General features: G+C 37.4%; 1 protein-coding gene across 12 annotated transcripts in view; it reads left to right on the top strand.

Annotated features, from left to right (window-relative positions):
• Positions 1-19327, top strand: part of Tenm4 (teneurin transmembrane protein 4) — a 2824428-nt gene that overhangs the window by 1824386 nt on the left and 980715 nt on the right. For all 12 annotated transcript variants that reach the window (XM_078046757.1, XM_078046770.1, XM_078046771.1 and 9 more), the window contains one exon: positions 1069-1131. The gene's annotated coding sequence lies outside the window, so the exon portion shown is untranslated. The remainder of the gene's footprint in view (positions 1-1068; positions 1132-19327) is intronic.

Here is a 19327-nt window from a genome sequence, read left to right as displayed (position 1 = left end):
ACTAGGGAACATCATGCTAAGTGAAATAAGCTAGACTCAGAAAGTCAAGGGTTGAATATTTTCTCTACTATGCACAAGTTAGAAAGAGAAAAAGAAAGAAATATAAAAGAGTGATCTTATGAAAATAGAAGGGAGACCAACAAAGTAAAGGAAAGGGATCAAGAGGCAGGGAGGAGGATTAGGTATAGGGAATTACTGGTAGAAAAATCTACCAAATTATTCTATTCCATGGATGAACATATTGCAATGAATCTCACTTGTGTATTTAATTGAAATATACTAATTGACATAATAATAATAAAATAATAATAACAGAAGGGAGATGAGCAAAGTAGAACAAGAAGGTTGGGAGAAGGAAGAGGGAAAGGAAAGGAAGTAACTAGAGAATGCAATTGATCACTTTACGTTATGTGTGTATACTAATATGGATAATGAACCTCACAGTTATGGATAATTATAATGCAACAATAGTTTTTCTTTTGAAAAGGTCTGTGGGTAAGGGCAATCGTGTGACTTTCTGGAGATGCAGATGAGTTAGCAAGGCTGGGAAGAAGGGAGCAAGCTGGGAAGGCAAGGAGGCTGAAATCAGGTCCTAAAGAGCCTTTAAACCTATGTGATGTTCTGCCTTGACCTTCAAAGTGGAAACCCATTTTAAGCAGAGGAGTAACTTGACAAGATGAGCATTTTAGAAAAACCAACAGAAAAAAAAATTGCATGTAATGGTCTGTTAGAGGATTTTAATCAAAACCATGTCAGTTATTTTTTTTATGAGAGCAGTTCTAAAGGCCCCAGGAAGGACCACTGTAAGGCAGGTGCTCAGATTTGTGGCTAAAGTAGATGCAAGGCAGCTCTGACATGTACTCCCCCTTTCCCTGCCCAATCCACACCCAAGTCTGCCTTCCAGTACAGTCCTGTTGGCACGTGGTAAACTGTAACCCTTGCTCACAATTACACCCAAGTCTGCCTTCCAGTACAGTTCTGTAGGCACATGATGAACTGTATTCCTTGCTCGAAATTATTTCCACTTACCCACAAGAGATAACAATCCTTTGTTTTCTCTCTTTACAGAGTGCTCTTTGATTGAACTTGGATTAGCCTCAGATCCATCTACCCAGATCTCATTTTATATAGGTGAGTGATATGGTTCTTTTCCTTCTATTTATCATCTTTGGTAATGAGCCAAATGAGGGTGAGAGCTTGACTGGTTAGTTTTTTGTTTGTTTTTTCTTTCTGCTTTGGGTTATTTTGTATTTGTGATTCTCAAACCTACCCCCAAAGTCTTTGAAGTTCTGTCCGTCCCCGTATCTAGTACATAGTCTAGGTATACAGGTGCACTACACACTGTCATGAGACATTGAGTTTAAGATCTTAGTTGCCTTTCATTTATGACTCTGGAATCAGAGCAGGTTCTAAGAACTCCATCCAGAAATGCAGTCAGACAATTTTTATATGTAGAAAACAAATAAAGTAGAGCACTTAATTGATTATAACTCTGCGTTTACCTTACTGGAATAAGATGCCTGGGTCTGACTGAAGCTCAGTTGCCTTAATTGACTGCAACTTAGCTATTTGTTTTAAAAAGTGTACTCCTAAATTACATCTTTAGTTTTAAGTGCTAAGCTAGGTTGCAGTTTATTAATGAAGCACAGAGGGGACCTCAGGACAAATTTAAGTTAATTTAATCAATATCTTTAGAGGTATACTGCACTGACCCCCCAGCCCACAATTGCATATCTAAAGAGATGTACTAAAATAATTGTTCATGAGGTATAAAGAAAATTTAACTTCTGTACAGAATTTTTATGTTCCAAGGAATCCTGTTACAAATTGTCAAATAAGTCTGAAAAAATAATCACTGCTTCTTTGTGTCCTAATCAAAAGTAATATATATTCACACTGGAGGTATACCTTATGTTCAGTAATGAAATTGCTTCTGTAACTGCTTTGGTGTGATATGTTATTGAAATGTTGGTGACCAGATTCAGAGTTTGTCCCCAATTGAAACAAAATCAAAGGGTAAATGCTAAAATTAGTTATCTAAAAACTTTCTGAAAACATTTATGACTGTCACATAAGCTGCATTCTCATGGAAGAATGGAACGTACTTCCAAACACGTTATCTATTCCGGTCTCTTCTTCAGAGTTGTTGTGGAATGGGATGTCATTTTGTTTTTTGTGAGGGAAGATTGATTTGGAGTTGTGGTTATTGGGAAGCACAGTACCTACAGGTGTGTGATAAGAAACTCCTTTTTTTTCTATAAAGAAAAGTGTTCATTCCGGAGACTGAGTTGTTTCTGGCTTTTAGTGCAAAATATTTCTTGATATGTAAGTGCAGATTGGGAATAATAAATACTCTCAAAGACACAGTTAACATAACACATTTTTTCATACCCACACATTTTGCCTGTACTACTGGCAATAATTTGGAGGGAAAAAAAAGAAGTTTGAAAAATATCATTTACTTTACAGTAATTGGTTCTTTTTGTAGTCTTCTTTTCCCCATCTTAGCACCTTTGTCAGTATTTCACTATCTCTGTATGCACTCCTGGAGGAAAAACTTTTGAATTTCTGGGGCACCATGATTATCTGCCCTGTTGTTCCCATTGTTATATTTGGAGTCACAGACCTCGAGCTTTAATTTTTGGTTCAGAAAATAAAGTCAATATGTGCCTCCCACCAATTTCTTCACATAGTCCTCCATCCCATCCCACTTCCACATCAGCACACATCACAAATGCCTTACTATTTTTACTTTTGGTTCTAAGCCAATTCCATTTCTAATTTTCCCATCCAAGTACAATGCAATCACTTTTGGATTGTGGCACATTGTTGAAAACATGGTATACGCAAGATCTTTTCATTTTTTAACATAAAAATATATCAGAATTTCAACTTGAAAAACATTTTACAAATCTTAAAATCCCTACATGCTCTCTGAAATAAGTTGTAAGAAACATGTCAGTTGTGTTTCTCAGCACACCTGCAGGAAATTATTTACAATTTTTATCATATTATTTAACCCAGTTCTATTGCTAGCATTAAATGTTTCAGTAATTATTAATGTAACAGAAAATTGATGTGTTAACCTCACATGAAATCAGTTTTACTTTTATGGAAAGCAAGACGGAATGATGTGTCTGTTATCTCAACACAAGTATTTCTGCAGACATTCTATAAAACAATAGAAAGATAATAGGGTTAGTACCAAAAATGATTACCCTTTTAGATGCTGTGTGTTACTCTTTCCTCAACCTTTTGAACGGTCTGGTGGATTCTAACATTCCAGTGTGCGACTCCAAAAATCTAAAAGAAATCATTTTAGCAGCAAATGAATGCTTTACTACACCTGAATCTAATGTGTTAAATAAAAAGTATCTTTTCTCAACTGGCATTTTTTCTTGATATTAAATATTCTAATAGCCACTCGATAATTTATACTTGGTTAATTTTAAATTTTCTATATTGATTGTGACATGAATGTTGTACAAATTAAACCATTATATATTATTCTGTTAAACCACGAATTATCTATCTGAAGATGTATACCAATATCAGGGGAACAAATCTTTCTTCTCAGAACTAAACCTAGTTCTTGGTCACTAGCATGTATGAACCAGAAGCCTGGTTTCCTTGTTCAGTTCTTGAAATTATAGGGTGTTAGCTGTAACTCTTGCCCATTGGGGTATACAACTTGGGTTGACCATTTGTTGGTGAAGCCACCAAAAATCAGGAGTAAGGCAGTCAAGGTCCTAGCAACAATCAACTTCATTAACTGAAAGGATCAATTATGAAAAGTATTGTAATTCCTACTAACAGTATTAGTAGAAAAAGATTGGATATAAAAGTGCAAATTACCTCTAAAAAAGGTAATTTGCCTGTACTACTGGCAATAATTTGGAGGGAAAAAAAAGAAGTTTGAAAAATATCATTTACTTTACAGTAATTGGTTCTTACTCAACAACATTAATGTATTCACCATCATTTTAAATATCACCATCAAAATCTTGAGTGTAATTTGTTTAAGCACTTAGGATTCCTCTGAACCCGTTTGACCATCAGTGGTCACACTCTGCATCATGGGATAAACCTAGTTCTCATCCTTCTCCTTGTTAAGGCCTTTATAATTGATGGTGTGATTTCAAGGCAAAAGGAAGAAGACCACAGTTTGATCTATATCAGCCTACATAGTTCAACCCATCGTTCTTATTTGCTCTTTCTTTCATTGAACTAATTATCTCTAGAGGTCAAACAATTTCTGTTAAAATTCAGCCTTAGCTTCTGACAGAAAGACCACAGTGCCTAAGTTGTAGTTCTTGAAACATGGCCTATCAACATCTTGAGAAATCGGTGACCCACTTGAAGATATCTGGTGGTTTCCAATGCATTTAATTGCACTTCTTAGTTCATGTAGGTCATCCTCTGCAGGTATTAACTTTTCGCTATAGTGTGACATCATAGTACAACCTTTCCAAGGACATTTTGAGCAATTATTATATATCTAAATTGAGTGAAAATTCAGCCATATATGGAGCTACCAATGTAACTAGCTCACCCAACTCTACACATTGCCAAGTTCATAAGTGTACAGGCAGGAACAACCCTGTCACAAGTTATTCCTCTTTCTAAGAGCTACTGGGTTCTTTCTGGCATCCCTTATAATATACATTAATATATCAGAATCATTAAATGTGAAAAATGTTCCTCTCAGAGCTAAGGATATAGAGCAATTAACATTTCAAGGAACAAGTATCTTTTGTATTAATGCAAAAAAAAATCCTATGCCATGAACATCTACTCCAGTGCCTGCAGACTCTTACTTACCTCACTTTTGTTCTCCCCACTTTTGATCTCTATTTCCTTTTCTTCTCATTCTCCTGAAGAATTGCATGTGTAAACCTTTCTCCCTCTGTTTATCTTTTTTATATTTCTCCTAGAAGAAAAGAAACTCATTACTGTTTGATAATTTTTACTACAAACTGAAATGCTGCTGTTTAAGGTGGGAGTATCTTTTTAGTGCGGGTCTATAGCTAGAGTGACCATATGTCCAATCCAGCATAGTCTCTGTATGCCTGTCGTCCATGTGTAATTATTAATCACATTCTGGTCAGTTCCCCAACGTGTCCTTGATTGATAAGTCCTATGATAAAGGGTTCCAACCAAATCATCAAATGCCTCCAGTCAGCTTGTGAAGTCCTTATATCCGTCAGTATTGATAGATAAGGACTGTCAGAAAGAGATGGGGGAATAACTGAGTATAAGTTACTCCAAAAACCCGAAGAATATATGTGAGGGACCTCAATTGGGAAGGTGACAGGGATGCATGAAGACAGACCCATATGGCAGGAAATAAAGTGGTGGATATATAAGGAACCTGGGCTTAACAAAGAGGGCGGGACACCAGGACACCAGGTCATTAGACAGAGTTCCTGTTGTGCACCAACTCTTGGGACCAAGGCTTAGCTGCCATAGGGTCAGTGGTTCTGGTGGCTAGATGGTGTTTCCTCCTTTTTTATTTTTTTCCCTGAGGTTCTCCTCAGTATTTTGCAATGTTATTTTTAGTGATGTCAGGCTCTCCACTATGTTACAAAACAAAGGCTTTTGTCTAACCTGAGACTAGATCTTTAAATGTAGGACATCATATTTATGGGAATGGGATCACCTTGGGAGCATCATGCAATCCCACCTAAGGAAGAAGCAGGCTCCTCCAGGGCAGAATCTGGCCATCTTGGGGGCTACAAAGCAGCCCTAGGCAGGCTCTGTCTCCTGACTGTCTCCTCACCCTTTGCCTTCCTCTCCCCCTACTCTTCTGTCCGCACTTTTCTCTAGTTCATCAGCCAGGCTAGCTCCTTCATGTCCTCTCTCACCACTAACTATAGCACATCTTAGATAAAATTTGATGACACACACATCACATCGCTTAATTTTAAAGATAAGAAAATTGGATATTTTATAACTGTCTCAAATAGAATCAGAGGAAAAATTATGATAATTTTAAACCAAATTATTTTATTTTATTTTTAATTAATATGTCTTTGGGGCTCTTCAGGTTAAAAAAAATGACTCTTGTTCCAGTGTACAAGTGTTTAATGACTTTTTCTTTCTCTTTCATAATTTGGTCATGATTTCTAAGAATAAGACTTGAAAACCATGCTCCTTTCAGAGGAGGCCAAAGAAGCACGTTGAACACAAGGTGGGTGCAGCATATTGTGGGAGGGCTCCGTCAGGGGGTTTAGGCTTTAATCAGCCCTCAAAGATTTACAGTGTGTCTGCTGGACCCAATGCTCCTGGCCCTGGTGGCTCAGCAATGAAGAAGGTGATTAGACAGAACTCAAAGATGAGACCCTAAGATCTACAAACTACACAGGGTAGAAGAGGGAGACAGGTGGCCTCGAAGCCTGATTTACCATTTGCTACTGAAGTCTTGATTTGATTCTAAGCTTTACTAGTCAGATGAATGTGAGTACTCAGAGAAGTTACATGATTCACTTGAATAAATCGTTTCATTCCTTGAATGAAAAATCATATGATCTTTCTTCTGTACTAAATATTGTACATTGTGAAAGGTAAATGTTGATTGTCATGTTTTCTTGTTTGGTACAGATATTTGGTTATATTAGCACATTTATTTAAATTAATTTCCCTTTTGATTGCTAACAAAAGAAAGAAAAAAGGAAGGAAGGAAAGAAAATGACAAGTGTTGGTTGAGGAAGAAGTGGAAAAATTGGAACCCTATCAGTGGAAATGTAAAATAGTACAGCCATATGGAATTTCCTCAAAAAAAATTATGCAATAGGATTACAATATGAGCCATAATTCCACTTCTGAGTATATACTCAAAAAAAATCAAACATGGTTGCAAAGAGGTATTTGTGCAACTAGGGTAAATAACAGCATTATTCATATTAGTTAAAATGTGCAATCGCAATCAATCCAAAAGCCCAACAGCTGGTGAATGGATATGCAAAGTGGGGTTTATACAGTGGAATAGTATTCTGCCTTAAAAAGGAAGGAGATTCTGCCACAAACTACATCATGGATGGAGCTTGATGACATTGTGCTAAATGGATAAGCCAATGACAAACTATGAGTACTGTATGATTCCACTTCTATGAGGCACTTGGAGTTCTCAGAATTCAGAGACAAAAGCAGAACAGTGGTCAGGGACTAAGGGGAAGGGGATATGGGAAGGTATGGTTTAGTGGATATAGAGTTTTCATTTATGAGATGAAGATAATTATGAAGATGGATAATTCTTGAACTACCATTTTAAATGGTCAATAGTAAATTTTATCTATGTGTATTTTACCACAATAATGAAAAAAATCCCCTATTGGATTGATTTAATGTCTTACCTGAAAAAAAAAACTGCATAAGTAGAATTCTATTTCTACCTCTCTGTTCTGTACTGTGGAGCTCTTTCTTGATCTTTGTGTCAAGAGCACACTGTCTTGAATATTCATAGCTTGCTAGTAAGTCTTGAAATCTAGCAGTGTTGTACTCCAACTTTGCATTCAGGATTTCTTTAGATCTCCTTGCATTTTCACACATATTTAAGAATAGCTTGTTGTAGGTAGTCAGGGTGTATGCCTGCAATCCCAGCAGTTTGGAAGGCTGAGGCAGGAGGATGGGGAGTTCAAAGCCAGCCTCAGCAATTTAGTGAGGCTCTAAGAAACTTAGTGAGACCCTGTCTCTAAATACAAAATAAAAAGTGCTGGTGTTGTGGCTCAGTAGTTAAGCACCCCTGCGTTAAATCCTCAGTACACCCCCACAAAAAAATAGCATATAAAAAAATTCCTCCTGAGACTTTGATTGTGTTAAATCTTTAGATCAATTTAAAATGAGTTGATTTCTTAAGAAATTGAACTTGGTCCATTTATTTAGATCTATTTTAATTTCACTCAGTAATGTTTTATACTTTCAGTATAGAGATTTTCAACCTTTTGTCACATTTATTCCAAATAATTTTGTTTTATAACAGTATTATAAATAAAATATTTATTTTTTAATTTTAATTGTTTTTAAAATAAATAATAGCAGAATGAATTACAATTCTTATTGCACATATAAAGTACAATTTTTCATATCTCTTGTTGTATATAAGTATGTTCACACCAGTTCATGTCTTCATACATGTACTTTGGATAATGATGTCCATCACATTCCACGATCCTTGCTAACCCCTGCCCCCTCCCTTTCCCTCCCACCTCTCTGCTCTATCTGGAGTTTTTCTATTTCTCCCATGCTTCCCCACCCTACCCCACTATGAATAAGTCTCCTTATATCAGAGAAAATATTCAGGATTTGTTTTTTGGGGATTGGCTAACTTCACTTAGCATTACTTTCTCCAACTTCATCCATTTATCTGCAAATGCCATGATTTTATTCTCTTTTACTGCTGAGTAATATTCCATTGTGTATATATGCCATACCTTTTTTTATCCATTCATCTACTGAAGGGCATCTAGGTTGGTTCCAGAGTTTAGCTATTGTGAGTTGTACTGCTATAAACATTGATGTGGCTATGTCCCTGTAGTATGCTGTTTTTAAGTCCTTTGAGTATAGACGGGGGAGAGGGATAGCTGGGTCAAATGGTGATTCCATTCCCAGTTTTCCAAGGAATCTCCATACTGTTTTCCATATTGGCTGCACTAATTTGCAGTCCCACCAGCAATGTATGAGTGTACCATTTTCCCCACATTCTCACCAACACTTATTGTTGCTTGTCTTCATAATAGCTGCCATTCTGACTGGAGTGAGATGATACCTTAGAGTAGTTTTAATTTGCATTTCTCTAATTGCTAGAGATGATGAACACTTTTTCATATGTTTGTTGATTGATTGTATATCCTCTTCTGAGAAGTGTCTATTCAGGTCCTTGGCCCATTTATTGATTAGGTTATTTGGTTGTTTTTTTTTTTTTTTTTTTTTTTTGGTGTTTAGCTTTTTGAGTTCTTTATATACCCTAGAGATTAGTTCTCTATCTGATGTGTGAGGAGTAAAAATTTGCTCCCAAGATGTAGGTTATCTATTCACCTCAGAAGTTATTTCTTTTGCTGAGAAGAAACGTTTTCGTTTGAATCCATCCCATTTGTTGATTCTTGGTTTTAATTCTTGCGCTATAAGAATCTTATTAAGGTAGTAGGGGCCTAATCCCACATGATGAAGATTAGGGCCTACTTTTTCTTCTATTAGATGCAGAGTGTCTGGTTTAATTCCTAGGTCCTTGATCCATTATGAGTTGAGTTTTGTGCATGGTGAAAGATAGGGGTTTAATTTCATTTTGTCGCATATGGATTTCCGGTTTTCTCAGAACTATTTATTGAAGAGGCTATCTTTTCTCCAATGCATGTTCTTGGCACCTTTGTCTAATATAAGATAATTGTAATTGTGTGGGTTAGTCTCTGTGTCCTCTATTCTGTACCATTGGTCTACCAGTCTGTTTTGGTGCCAATACCATGCTGTTTTTGTTACTAAAATATTTACATATTTACTACTAAAATGTAGAACTACAAGTGACTTTTGCACATTAATATTGTACCATACTATCTTAATAAACTCACTTGTTAGGTCTAAAATATGGATTTTTCTACATAAATGATTGTATGAACTTTAGAAATGGTTTTACTTCAATCTGATATCCTGTTCTTTTTTTTTTTTTTTTTTTTGCTTCTTCTTTGCCTTGTCATCAAAGTAAAGTATTCCTTAGTTCAACAGTAGGTATGACATTTGTTGTAGGATTTCTGAAGGAGTCCTTTATCTAGTTATAGAAATTTCATCTGATTCTAAGTTTCTGGGAATTTGTTTTGACATAAATGGGTATTGAATTTTGAAAATTTCTGCATCCTTTGAATGATTATATGATTTTCTATATTTTGTTAATATAAAAATTAATTTTTGAATGTTAAAACAATCTCCCATGGTAGGAGTAAAACCTACTTGAGGCCAGGCAAGGTGGCACATGCATGTAATCCCAGCAATTTAGGATGCTGAAGCAAGAAGATTTCAAATTGAAAGCCAGCCTCAGCAAAAGTGAAGCACTAAGCAACTCAGTGAGACCCTGTATCTAAATAAAATGCAAAATAAGGCTGGGGATGTGGCTCAGGGGTACCAATATCTGGTACCCTCTTCCCCAAAAACCAGAAAAACTCACTTGATCACGATGAAGTATGCTTTTTCATATAGTTTTATTTTGTTAATCTTAAGTTCTTTTGCATATATGCCCATATGGAGATTATCCTACTTTTCAAAAGTGTGTTTCAGGTTTTGGTGTTTTGGTTATGCCGTATTCATAAAATGAGTTGGGAAATTTTTTCTTCTCTATTTTCTGAAATAATTTGATTGATTTAATCTCTTCCTTCAATATCTGATAAGGTTTTGTTTATTCTTAGACTAATAATAGAATTCACCAGCAAAATCTTCCAGGTCTGGAGTCTTCTGTGTGGGAAGATTTGATAATGATTCAATTTCTTATTAGACATAGTGCTATTCAGATTTTCTTCCTCACCCACCCCCCACCGTGTCAGTTTTTTTTAATTTGTTCTAATTAGTTATACATGTCTTGTGTCAGTTTTGACAATTATTGTATTTTTCATGGAATTTGTTGAATTTGTAATTTGTTGAATATGTGGCATGAGGTTATTGATATTTTCTTTTCTTGTAATATAAATATCTATATAGTATAAGGAAAAATAACAAGGGAGACACAGAGACAAGATGCAGAGGAAAGAAAGAAAGGTGGCAGAATGGCAGAGAGGCCAAGCTGCCAAGCTTTATTTATATCAACAGGTTCCTTTAGGTCATTAACATCATTAGTACATACTGTTCATTGTATTAGTAGGCATGTTGCAGACTTCAAAACATCATGAAGCTTATTCCTCAGTTACATACTCAGTTGCAATGTGCAATGTTAGAAGCTTTGTGTAGCTCTCAAGAAAGCCCATTGAATAAAGTTACTGTTAAGTGGACGAGTTTAGGTTCAGTGCAACCTTGTTGTTTTCTAACAAGAGAGTCCCCATATTCCCAGGAGCTGTGGTGACTGAGATGAAGGTCGAAGCTAATAAGACAGAGCTTCCTTGAGTAGGACATTGCTACAGCAACCAGGCATCCTGTGTCTTTACAAAGAAGTTTCCTTGCAGCCAGGCATTCTGTGTCTGTACAGAAACTTCCTAGCACCAGGCTTTCTGTGCCTTTGCACAAAAGCTTCCCAGCCACCAAGCATGCCACAGTCATGAAGTTTATCAGAGACCCCAATCCTAAACACAGAACCCGTGCAATATATTCTGCAGTAATAATCCCTCTTCTGTGCCTGATATCAGTACTTTGTATTTGCTCACTGTTTTTGATCAGTTTAGCTAGAGTTTTACTATTTTTCAATCTTTTCAAAGAACCAACTTTAAGCTTTGCTAATATTCTTCATTATTTGACAATTTGATCTTTCCTTTATTTGAAATTTTTTTCTACTAACTTTGTATTTACTTTGCTGTTCTTTTTGTGGCTTCTTAAGATACAACCAAAGAATGTTATTTTTTAGCCATTTTTTAAATTTATTTAAAGTGATAAGTCCCTGTAAACACCGCTTTAGTTCCATCCTACAAATCTAATATGTTGGATTATTATTACCATTCAGATCAAAATAGTTTCTAATTTCTCCTTATGACTTCTATTTTGATCCATGTGTTATATAGTTTATCAGTAATTGTTAAGATATTTCAAAGTATTTTATTCCTATTGACTTCAATTTAATTCCACTGAAGTCAGAGAGCATACTCTATGTGATTTCAGTCACTTTCAGTTTGACTGTTTTTAACTGTGGCTCAAAACATGGTCTATTTTAATGAACAGGTACACATGAAAAGAATGAGTGTTTTGTAGTTATAATGTAGTATTTTATTAATATCAATTGGTTCAACATGGCTGATAGTGTGGTTCAGAAAATTCATATCTTGGCTTTTCTTTCCTTGTCACTGAAAGAAGGGTGTTGACGTCTCCAGCTACAACGACAGTTATCTATTTTTTCCTTTAATTTTGTTCTACATTTTGCTAGTGAGTATACTTCTGTCATTAAAAAGTGCTTACTATTCCCCCCCCCAACAAAATTCATTGCCTTGGGGTCTGTGTCAGGGTTTAGAAATTATGTCGAATTTGAACAAGGCAAATTTAATATAAAGAATTTTTCATTGCATAACAGGGGATCTGTTATTAAGAGGCAAAGAGTAAAGCACATCTATAATCCCAGCATCTTGGGAGGCTGAGATAGGAGAATCTTGAGTTCAAAGCCAGCCTCAGCAATGGTGAGGTGCTTAGTAACTCAGTGAGATCCTGTCTCTAAATAAAATACAAAATAGGGCTAGGAATGTGGCTCAATGGTGGAGTCCCCTGAGTTCGATTCCTGGTAGCACACACACAGTAAAAAAGAAAAAAAAAAAAAACTCTAGAAGAAAGCATAGCAGATCTAGGAGCAGCCACTACCCCTGGGCTGAGAGGTAATAACCCAGGAAGAAACACATTTTTGAAGAGGACTCTATGTGTGATGCTGTGACCTTGGAACACAGGGAATGAGTTTGGCACATTAGAAGGCAGGGAATCTCCAAATGCTGGAACTGGCAAGCAGAAAACAGCACCCTAAGTTACTGCTGACATCACTAGGACACTACCTTACTTCTGGGACTCACTAGAAAGCCATCTTCTGAGGCACCACCAAACTTTCCACAAGCTGTGGTCAGGGCACTGCTGACACTCCATGGGGAGGTTCCTGCCAAGGTCACTGGAGGGTCAGCTGGCATGCCAACACAAACTTGCCAGGAAGTGGTCCATGAGAGTGCTACTGAAAGTCAGTAGGAGTGATCACCAATAGATGTCCTGCACTCACACAGCTGGCCACCCCATATCACCCAACAAAAGAGAATACACCAAACCAAGAACAAAAGCTCTTCCCTCCTGCAGTGTCCCTGCAGCGCCCTCTACTGACACAATTTAGCAAACACAGCAGTGAAATTCTTAAGGGTCTACCTTCAGTACCAGGAAGCCACCCATAGGAGGATGGATTTGGAGATGAAAACAATGGAAGTGATTACTAGCAAAAGGGTCAGTTTGGTATTAAATCAGATAATTAAGTTGTTTATGTTCTCTGTGTGCATGATTTTTTTTTATCTACTTGCTTTCTTCTCCTCCTTTAAGACAGCACATGTAGTTGCTTTGGTTCTTGTGTTGGTTTTATCCGTTCTGTTAACTTCTGGTTGTGAGTTGAAGTGTTTAGTCCATTCATATTTATTGTAATTATCAATATGGTTGATTTTAGGTCTACTAGTTAATTATTTGTTTTCTGTTTTTACCTCTGTTTTCACTTCTTTCTTTCTGTCTTCTTCACTGCCTATCTAGAAATTTTTAAAACATTTTAAAATTCAATTTTCTTTTGTCTAATGGCTTTAAAATGATGTCTTTTGAATATTTTCTTTTGTGTGTGCAGCTACTCACACGATTAAAATATATGACCTTGATCTTTCTCTCTACTTAGAATTTACCATGCAATACTTGTCAAAAGATGTGGAAACCTTGCAACACCAATGTTTGTTTATTACCACTCATCTTCCTTTTTTATAGTTTTTTCATGTTATAACAACCACCAATATTACAGCCCCCATAAGACAGTAATGCTTGCTTTATTTTAAAGAAAGAGAAAATTTGAACTTCCTATACTTACCCAGATACTTACAGTTTGCATATTCCTTCCTAAGGATTGTTGTTAGCCACTGGTATCATATTTCTTCAGCCCAAAGTACTTTCTTTATTATTTCATGTAATGCAAGTCTTCTGACAATAAATTTTCTTAGATTTCTTAATTTTTTTATCTTAAAATTTCATTTTTATTCTTGAAAGAAAATATTATTGGATATCCTTACTCTATTACTTATTTTTAATTTTACCACCATAAATATATGTGCATCACTTTCTGGATTCCACAGAGCTAAGGACAAGAAGTTGGCAAGATTTCGAATTTGTGGTGCCCTTTGTAGAATATGCCATTTTTCTCTATATGGTGTAAAAATTTCTCAATATTTTTGGTTTTCGGCAGTTCGGCCACGATTTCCCTGGATGTGATTTCCTCTTGTATTTACCCTGGTTGGCGTTCTCTGAGTTCTGGAACTAGGCATCATCTGTGTCTTCACCAGAGTTTAGGAATTTCAGCCAACACTTCTTTAAGCAGTTGCCAGCCCCACTGCCCCTCTCTCCACATTCAGAAGGAGACCTTTCTGTTACCCGAGAGGTCTTAAGTCTCCTTTCATGGGTCCAGTATCATTTCCACTCTGACCTTTCAGTTTGTACAGTATCTACATTCTCTTTCCTCTGGCACTTCTTTCTGCTATTAGGCCTATCCAGTGAATTTTTATCTCAAGTATTATGTATTTTCAACTTTTAATTTTCATTTGGTTCATTTTAACAATTTTTTGTCTTTCTTTGTTGAGATTTTGTGCATTTTTTATTCAGCTCAGCATGTTCTCCTTTACTTAGGAGACCTGTAAGCCATCAGAGCAGTGTTAAAGCCCATTCTACTCATTCCCACACTCACAGGATTACAGGGTCCCTCTGGTTGGTTATCTTTCTATGGCCACTTGATTACTCATCTTTGTACATGAAGTAATTTGGGATCTTATGTTGGACGTGAATATTATGTTATTAATATTATGCTGTGGAGCCTCTAGATTCTGTAATAGCCCTGAAGAATATTGTGGGTTTTTTTTCTTAGCAGGCAATTGCTTTTGCATATCTGGATATTCCAAAATACGACATTTCAGGATTATTCACAAGAGAACCAATAGAAAAATATATATATATACACACAGAATTACATATTATGTATTATATAATATGGTTATATATATTGTATCATTGTGTCCTATACATACAAACATTATAATAAAAGATTTATTTTAATGACTCATGATTTTAGTACTGTCAAATTTGAAATCTATAGACCAGGCTGGAGACTGGAAGCTCCAATGTGATTTGCTATTGCAGACTTTAGGCAGAATTACTTCTTCTCCAGGAAACTGCACACAGTTTTTGTTTGTTTGTTTGTTTTTTCCCCGCCCTTAAAACCTTCAACTGATTGAATGAGGCCCATCCATATATGAAGGATAATGTCCTTTAAGGTCAACCCAAAGTAGGTGTTTATCATATCTACACAATACCATCACAGTGATGCCTACATTCATATTTGATTCAATAACTGCATGCTGCATGTTAGATTAGCCAAAGGCACACTTAAGACTGATGTGCACATGCAGTTAGACTCCCTGCGGACTCTCACTCTGGCAACATTAGCACTCTTCTACCTCAAGAGCAGCCTGCTTTCAGTTTACTCTGCACATGCAGGAGTAAGCTGAAGACTTGAGCAGAGTTTATAAGCAGAATTAGGATCTGTCTCTTTTCCAGGACTTTTCTGTGGTTGTGGTTGCCCTAAACTGTGATTTGACTCCAGGCTGGAAAGACTGTGGGTTTGTCTCAGAGGTTCATCCGCCCTCTGTGCAGAACACCAGTGTGGTTTGTCCTCAGGTTCAAAGACGTAAAACTGAAAAACACTCAATGCTACTCCCTTCTGAACTTTTATTTCCCTCCAAAATTTGCCCCCCCCCCCTTGTCACTCTCCAGTGCCTTCAGGTAAAATTAAACAATTTTTTATTTTAGTTTTGGTTTTTATATTTGGTGCATAGTTTTCAGTGTTAGCTGTGGGCAGGTAGAATTCAGAGGGAGTTCACGTGGCAGTTCTGAAGCCAGAACCCTCACATCTATCATGGTAGCAAAGAAGACAATGAAAGAAAAAGCAGAGCCCACTTTTGACACCTGGTAAGTATCAATAAGTGGTAGCTACCATTACAAGCTGAGTAGCTAGCAGAGAAGTTGTTCTGGTTAACCGTTTGTCTCAGCCAAACTCTAGATGGTTCAGAGGAGCAGCAAGTTCAGATTCCTCGGGAGATGATTCTTCAAGAGCAAGACTTGGAAGATGAGGGTGCAACCAAGTTTGTTTTCCAAGACTCTGTCCGGCTTCTTCCAGGAACTAGTACTAAGTGGGAAACTAAGGCAGTCATACAATTGTAAGGATGAGACAAATCCAAAAGCAGTCAGTCAGGATTGGCAGACACTCCAGGCTACCCTGCAGCCCCTAGAGTAATGTTAAGCATCACAAGGCAGGAATTTGGGTGCTTTATGAATGCTATAATCCCAGCGTCCAGTCAGGTGCGTGACACATAGCAGGTACTCCACAGATATTAGCTCAATGACTGGATGAACATCCCGACAGCCTGACTTGTTCAAATGCCTACCAGATGATGAGTTGGAAAATGCCTCTCTGAATGGAGATTTGCTCAGAAGAGACATCTGAGCCTGTGATAGGACAAATTACCAGTGGCAGCAACTGCAAATGCTAAAGAGGGCACACAGCCCTGCTCCACAGAGCTTCCCATCAGCTCAGCCAAGGCACATACCTTCTGTCTCTGCCTGTCCTGGGCCTGCCAAGCATTCAGACTGTCCCAGTGGCCTGTGTGCAACCTCCATTTGAGGTTTCATCCACATCTTGAAGCAGTTTTTGATCATTTGGGGCTTGGCACCACCAAAGCATGGGTTTTGCCAAACCCTCACTTTCTTTCATGTTTCATCCCTAACACCCTAAAAAAATATCTTCAGCCTGTTGATTTAACTTTTTCACTTACACTTATGTCATCAAAACGTTCACTTTAAACATATCAGTGACAATCAGAGGACTTGTCAACTATCCATTAGGGTGATGAGTCAGCTCAATCTGGTTGCTTTCCCGGACTCTGCACCACTCCTCCAGCACTTTTCCAGTCTTCTCTGACTTTCCCAGCTACAGTGTTTCACAAGAGGCATCAACCATCCTTTTCGAAGGACTCTGGTTTTTTTTCTAAATATATGCTCCTTGTAAGATACTGGGTAAATCCAAATAAAGATAGATAAATTTCAAGAAAATACCATTGCTCAGAGACAAACACAACACACCCCAGTCCTTTCTCTTCATGCTTATCCTCTGACAATGTGTTTATGTGCAATCAAGATCATGGTCTAACACAGTTCTTTAACTACCATTCCGCTTTGTCTAACTACTCAGCGTGCTGAGGCCAATAGCACTTTGTGCTGTTACTCATGGAAAACAAAACTCCTAGAAGGAATTGAACTAAACAGATGAGAAAAGGAAGGAGAAGAGAGGAAGTTAGAAGGGAAAGAAGGGAAGGAAAACAGGAGGAAAGAGAGAAGAAGATATGGGGTGTGTGTGTGTGTGTGTGTGTGTGTGTGTGTGTGTGTGTATTTAAGAGAGAGAGGAATGATGGTACCTGTGTCCATGAAAAACACCTGGTAAAGGAATGAGTAGAGGGTACTTTCCTGAAAGGCTGAAAATATCAGCAAAATTTTCAATTTTATTAGCCAAGATAGGACATACAAAGGCATAGAACTTTCTTACAGCAGCCTAGTATTTATTGAGTGTTCCATGCATGTTCTCTCCTCCCTAATTGCCTTCCTGACCTCCCTGATACCATCCTCTGGATGCCAGTGACTAGCCAGAAGGAAGTACTCCCTTATTTAAATCCCCGTAGAATTAGGTCTAGCAGGGTTCCTGGCCGCAGGAGGGGATTTAAAAATTATTTCTCCTATGAATAAACACTTTAAGAATGACATGTAACTTTTATCTTCTATAATAGTTATATACATGTTTTTTCCCCCAATGTGATATGATCTTAGACATTTGAGAAGTAGTCCTTCATCTTCTAAGTCCCCAGTGTTTTTAGTATAGAAAATTCTGTGCTTGCTAAAGAAGAAAAGAAGAAATGTAGGTGGGGTTAGGACACAGAGAGGTAGAGATAGTAAACACAATAAAACAGAGGCCATTGCAATAGGATCTAAGAGTACCATGGGAGGAAAAAAAAAAACAGAAGGAAAGAAAAGAAAGTTAATCAAAGAAGAAAAAGCAAGAACAGCCACACCTCAAGGAGCAGCCTTAAACTTGAGCTGTGTGCTGGTCTAGTCAGAAGCAGGCTGTCCACTTTTGCTAGGGCAGAAATGAGGCCTGGCATTTCTAAACTCAAGAGAGAGGTTCTCTGCAGAATAAATGATGCCAGTCAAACACCACAGAAGCAGTTTTGTGCGTTTAGCCCCCCACTGTAATCAGAAGACTCTCTTGGGTGGCTACAACCTCCCTGGAGTCCCCACAGCCGCAGGCATCTACAGTGTGTCTGACTGGCTTCATTTGCTGCTTGGTGCAGCGTGGTCCAGGGAGCACATTGGGTTGCATCCCAAGACTGGTTGCTGCTCAGAGGTTGCACAGGTCTGTAGAAACCCACAGGCTCCTTCTCCATCGGTGCTTTCCTCTGTTTTATCCCCATTGTCACATGTAGCAATATGCCATCATGTGGAGCTGCACACCATATTTAGTGCATGTTTATATATGCCTTCAAACCTCTGTGTGGAGGGATGACCTCCTAGAGAAGGAGTCTAGGCGTGTGATTTTTCAGTTGCTAACGTGGACTACACATACAATCTGCCGGTGCTTATTTGGAAGCTATTGCTGCTATTGATGTCGTTTTCTCTTTTAGCTTTTTAACTGAACCTGAGAGAGGCTATTCCATGAACTAGTTCAGATCATGGAGTTCACATCAAAACTAACAAGGATCCAAATTGTGGCTTTGAAGCTTCTTTGTCTGTGACTCTAATCTATTGCTTAATTGTTCTGTGCCTTATTTTCCTCCTGTTGAAATGTCAAATAATGATGTCCCATCCTATGCTGAGAATTTTATAAGGCGGTAATTATAAAACCCCTAGCATACCTGCAGTAGGTACTTAAAAAACTGGAAATTGTAATCATAGTGAATGTTTCTGGGGCTTTTTGTGGTTGTTGTTGCTGTTGTTGTTTGTTACTTTTACATATAATTCATTACCACTTTTGCCCAGGAATCAGAGAGCTCTTGTTATAAATGATTATTACAAAATAATTTTTAACCCAACCATAAGGTTCCATTATCATCTGACTCCTCAGAACAACTCTGGAACGAGGCAACAGTGAGATATCAGAGCTGATGTTGAAGGGGGCAGATCTTTCTGGAAGAGGTAGACTTTGGGCAAAAGTAAGGATTTGATTTCATGGCAGGACAAAATGAGAAGAAGAACTAGATTTTTTAAAAAGTGGTTGTTGTGGATCTCCCTCCAAAGTCTCTGCACAGTATTGCCCAGGAAAGAGGTGTGGCTATTCGTCAAGGACCTCTAATGCCATTATAAGTGTAGTGCACTTTAACTCATTATAAAGTTTATTTTAAAGAACCAC

Source organism: Ictidomys tridecemlineatus, chromosome 4, assembly GCF_052094955.1.
Source record: "Ictidomys tridecemlineatus isolate mIctTri1 chromosome 4, mIctTri1.hap1, whole genome shotgun sequence".
Classification (NCBI taxonomy): domain Eukaryota; kingdom Metazoa; phylum Chordata; class Mammalia; order Rodentia; family Sciuridae; genus Ictidomys; species Ictidomys tridecemlineatus.
Note: the sequence above shows the minus strand (reverse complement) of the source record. Positions and strands in the feature narration are given on the sequence as shown.